At 43.5% G+C, this 5,232-nt stretch overlaps 1 non-coding gene across 1 annotated transcript; it reads left to right on the forward strand.

Annotated features, from left to right (window-relative positions):
* The first annotated feature begins 2,400 nt into the window (after positions 1 to 2,400).
* On the forward strand, positions 2,401 to 2,473 carry trnak-cuu (transfer RNA lysine (anticodon CUU)). Its single transcript has one exon. It is a non-coding gene; the product is annotated as a tRNA-Lys (tRNA).
* The last annotated feature ends 2,759 nt before the right edge of the window (positions 2,474 to 5,232 follow it).

Raw genomic sequence — 5,232 nt, forward strand, 5'->3', positions numbered from 1 at the left:
AGAAAGACTCAGTTTGAGCGGTGACACTGCCGGAGGAATGGGGAGCTGGGGATCACCCATGAAAGCAGCAAAGTTTAAAAAGGGAATTTTGCCGAGCACAGGTCGCAATCCCAACATAACTGGCATTAAGAGCCTCAGACGCCGTCGACTGAACTCGCCAGGCATGTAAGAAGAGCGAAGTATTGCACGTCCCAACATCCATCCATATCACTGTTGTTTTCGACCTCAAGCCTCAGCTTGTTCTGAATTTCAAAGTGTGGAACGTAATCGACCGACAAAAGCCCCAAGGTTACAATACATTCCTCTCAATCACCAATAACATCATTCACATCTTCCACTTCTTAGCTGTACCTCCTTCCAAACATTGCAAACCCCTCTTGAATGTTTCATCTTGATATTTTTCTCCGTAAAATTTCAATATGAAGCTGCACAATCAATGTGAATAAAGTTTGTGTTGGTGAAAATGTGTTCACCACTTCGGGGAACTGAACCACACTAACATAGACAGAGGAACACACACAGACATATGCACCGAGAGTGACAGAGACCGAAGTGGAGACAAACATCCAGAAAACAAGGATGTCACCAACCTGGCCAATTATTGTTCCATTTCAGACTGCAGATTTAGTGAATGTTTGCAGATGAACGGAAAGAAGAAACAGGGAAATGGTTGGATTGTTTTCAGTTCATTTAGCTGATAATTAATTCTGAAGGCAGTTTGCTAAAGTCAGGAGTTGATGCGGGCTGTGTCACAGAAAGGGACGAATGACGATCAGGAGGAGGCGATTCAGCCCTTTGAACCTGTTCCGCCATTCAGCAAGATCATGGCTGATCTCATTGTGGTCTCGGGGCCGCTTTGCTGTCCTCTCCTCAATATTTGGAAAATAATGTCAGTTGACAGCTGGGAAAATGGGCTGGGAACCAAAACAGAAAACTCAGTCTCCAGCTTTGTGAATCTTCAGAAACTCCTTGGGAACCGGAATCAGATGAGAATGAAGGGTGAACTGTCGGACTGACCAGAGACGGTCAAGGCACCTTTCCCTTCTTTAAGACACTGGAACATTGACTCTAATGTTATCAGTGAAATTAACTGATCTGAGACTTTGAAAAGATTCTCGTTACTGCACATCAGGAATTCAAAACTAATGTCAGCTTCAGGACAATCAGAATACTTGGTAACAGACAAGACACGCAAAGGCTCGAAGGGAGACGGCACCGGTTGTAGGAGAGCTGGTTCACAGTGACATGGGTGTGCCTATAGTGGGTCGGATCAAACTGTTTCCATATATCCACAATGAATGTCCCACTCTTTATTTTGGAAGAGTAAAACTGATAGAGAACAATGGTCATTCCGTTCGCAGCAATCTGAAGCTTTAACTCACTGACACCCTGGCTTAAACTTTCATCGGTCCCTGTGCCGCCATTGTTTAGTGCGTTCGGCTATGAAACGAAAGGTTGGTGGTTGGAGACCACCCAGGAATGAAACTTTAACTGTTTTCTCCCTATCAGCATTCATAGTCACTCAGTTCCCGGTTGTCATTGGGTACTTGAGCTGAATACGAAGACCCCCGAAACGTTGCTGACTCCATTGAGAAAACAATTAGACCGACCATACACCGATATCTAACCCATTGGAAATTTATCAAGTTATTGGATTGAAACAAACCCATCAATTATTCACTCTTCCTCAGCTCCACCGTGAGTGAGACAGGGAAAAGCAAAAAAGCAACAATATTCCGGCCCCGCACTCTCCAATCACCCGCTGCCAGCAGAAAGCGGCGACTGCAGCTTCAATCAGCGGGTTACTGCCCATCCCTGGGACACAAGATACTCCAACCCGGGCAAAACCTCCCAATACACCGAGCACAGGCTCAGGAAAACACAGGTAGATTATATCCCGGTCACTAAACCTCCGAGAAGCATTTACAGAATACCCGAGTGAGTGAGTCACAAATAAAAGTCACACCAACTTTCTAATTCTTTTCACCGTAAAATTCCTTCACTTTATTGAAAAGCTGACTGTTGTGAATCTGAAAATGAGCACCATGGGATTTGTGTTACCGAGTGACTTGTTTTCCATTGTTTGTCCGTCAGGTTTGCAATTCAATTTGTGTTGGATATTGAAGCGAATCTGATTTCAAAATGAGGTCACAAAGCAGGTAAATATTAAATCCAGGGGAAAATCCTGAGGGAAATGGATCACAGTATTTGGAAGGAGGTGCAGCTAAGAAGTGTAAGATGTGAATGATGTTATTGGTGATTGAGAGGAATGCATTGCAACCTTGGGGCATTTGTAGGCCGATTACGTTCCACACCTTAAAATTCAGAACAAGCTGAGGTATCGGGTGGAAAGCAGCAGGTTCCTCCATGTGTGTTGGCATATGGCGCAATATTCTATATGCCCGGCTAGCTCAGTCGGTAGAGCATGAGACTCTTAATCTCAGGGTCGTGGGTTCGAGCCCTACGTTGGGCGCTATTATATTTTAAAAATCCAAAGAAGATTCGTGCGGCTTGGAAACGTTCATTTTGTGTCTCTCACCAGCTGTGAAGTTTTTCCAGCATTTCCATCGTTCGCAGTAATTCGCTTTTATCTTTTTACTTTTAAAATCTTGCTGCTTGAAATAAACACCAATTGCTGTGTCTCCTGTGAAACTTACAAGGCAGACATTCACCACTGAAAGAAACTGACACACATCAAATTCAATGCATGTCCCATCTCTTTCTGCTTCTGTCTCTGCCTCGCCTCCAGCTCCCTCTGCCCATTCAGCCCCCAGGTCAATTAGCTGTTGCTTGATGCAGACACAATCAATTCGTGTGAATGGATAAAACTCGTGGAAGAGACACCTGGATCTCACCTTCCTGGTTCTCCCAGATACTGATTACGGGAATGTGCCCAGTGCCGATTATCTCTCCCAGTTGTTTAGCTTTGAAATTGATTTTCACACTGGGTTTCAATGTGAAGAAAGCAGAGCTGTGATAAGCTTATATTGTTCAGCAGATGTACTGCAAGAAGATGCATAACAGGCTGATGATAACAGTGCTCTTTGGACGCGGTGAGCTCCAGGGAAGGATTGGCACCATTAATGTGTCGCTCAATTAGTCTCGTGACAAATCTCGTGCTGGAAATGACAAGAAATCTCGCTGAATTTGCTCCGTGTTTTCGTTTCAAAAGAGACGAATACAAGGTAAGAAAGAACATCTCGCTGGAGTGGGTTATAAAATGGCAGAATGACCCGTGCTGTTGGGAAACATAAAATTATAGAACGTTACAGCACAAAGAGGCCATTCGGCCTAGCGTGCTGCTTTCAAAGAGCAGTTGTGATTGGTTGATCCACCAGGAGTGATATTTGTGCCAGTGCAAACTGTAGGCAGCAAAGTTCGTTCTTCTCCCACCCATATTTTGCCTCACAGCAACATTTCTATAGTCAGTGCTTTGAAACCAGCCCTATCTCCTCTCCTCTTCCTTCATTCCCTCACTTCACTTGAACCAAGTGTGATGTTTTCCAACACTTGAGGTTCCCTTAAACCCTCACTTTTCTGATTCTGGTGGAGCTTTTAAACGTTTCCAATCAGTGAATAATCAACACTCGTTCCAAAAAACTCAATAACTCGACATTCCCTGACCGGGAATCGAAGCTAGCCCGCTTCCGTGAGAGCGACGAATGCAGACCACTAGACTAACAGGATAGTTGAACCAAAATTTTTCGATTTGGCTTATCTACGCTGCTTTTGACTATTGTTTTTCAGTTCAAATCTCTTTCACCTCAAAACTGCCTGTTTAGGTTCAAGATAAACGACTTCTTCAGCCAATGAAAACAAGGGTTGCTCTGAGCTGGAACATGAAGTCGACAGTGAGGTGAAATAGCTCCACAAGCTGCACATGCGTAACTTTCAATTTCCAAAACCCTCCACCCAATTCGCTGTTGGTCGAATGGAAGCACAGATTCCCAGTCACTGGACAGCAAGGAAACGACCAATAAGGCTTGATATTTAGATGATGGAGGCAACTTTTGCCATTTTTTTTTCATTCCCGATCTATTCCACCAGAGACAACTTTTTCGGACCAAATGGTCTGTTTAGGTTGAACACAACCGACTTTTTTACCAATGAGAAGAACCATTGCTGTTAGCTGGAACATGAAATCCATACTTTCCTCCGTTAAGACAGTTCTCAAAGCCTCCCCTTTTGACCGAGCTTTTAGACATCTGACCGAATATGTGGCTCGGTGTCACACTTTGAAATATAATGATCCTGGGGAACGCCTTGTGACATTTCATTAGGTTAAGGCGCTTTATAAATATAAGTTGTTGTTGTTCTAGGATATATATAGAAAGGGTCAATCTCCTGTTTTATCTTTCACGCTGATACTTTTCTCTGCGACATTTTAACATGAATTCACACAACTAATGTGATTCAAGTTTGCGATGTTAAAAACGTTTTCACCGCCTCAGGGAACTGAACCACATTGACAATCACAGAGGAACAGACACAGAAATATACACTGAGAGTGACAGAGGCCTGAGGAGAGACACACACCCAGAAAGCAAGGGTGTTATCAACTTGGCTCAGTATTTGTTCCATTTCCGAAAGCAAATTTCCTGAATGCTGATAAATGAATGGAAATCAGAAAATACGGACGTATTTTGATGGGTTTCCTTCTAATTAACTGGTAATTCGTTTGGTTAAAATCAACAATGGTGAAAACTTTAGTCAGCCTTGTGCTCGTGTTTACAAAAATTTAAATTATCGGGCATTTGCTGACAGTCAACTGAACAAGCTTGGATAATGCTCTTGCCAGGTTTCAAACCGCAGCTCCATCACATGTGAAGCGAATACGACCCCACTCGCCTCTATAAACCCTGCGCTGTAAAGATCCCAATGAAGCTGTCTGGAATGTTAAACGGTGACGTCATGCAGCAGCACTTTGGGTCTTTGTTTTGAAGAAATGGAATTCGGCTGTTCTCATTAGGAATGCTGGAGACAGACTGATCAACAATGTCATCATCAAATGGCACAGCTCAGTAAGAGGACCTTCCACATATGGTATCTATGTCAGTTTTGTACAAAGAGCTTTATAATTTATGACAATTTCCTTCTCTTTCTCGTTAGCCCTGCACAATTCCCATTTGGAAACTCGGTGTTAAGAAAACCAATATTGAAAGCTTCAGCTCGCTCCTCACCTGACCCAATACGTCAGACTTGCTCCAGGCACTGACATTTGCAGTGAAGGAG

The sequence above is a fragment of the Cetorhinus maximus genome, unplaced genomic scaffold (assembly GCF_964194155.1).
Source record: "Cetorhinus maximus unplaced genomic scaffold, sCetMax3.hap1.1 HAP1_SCAFFOLD_487, whole genome shotgun sequence".
In the NCBI taxonomy this organism is placed as follows: Eukaryota; Metazoa; Chordata; class Chondrichthyes; order Lamniformes; family Cetorhinidae; genus Cetorhinus; species Cetorhinus maximus.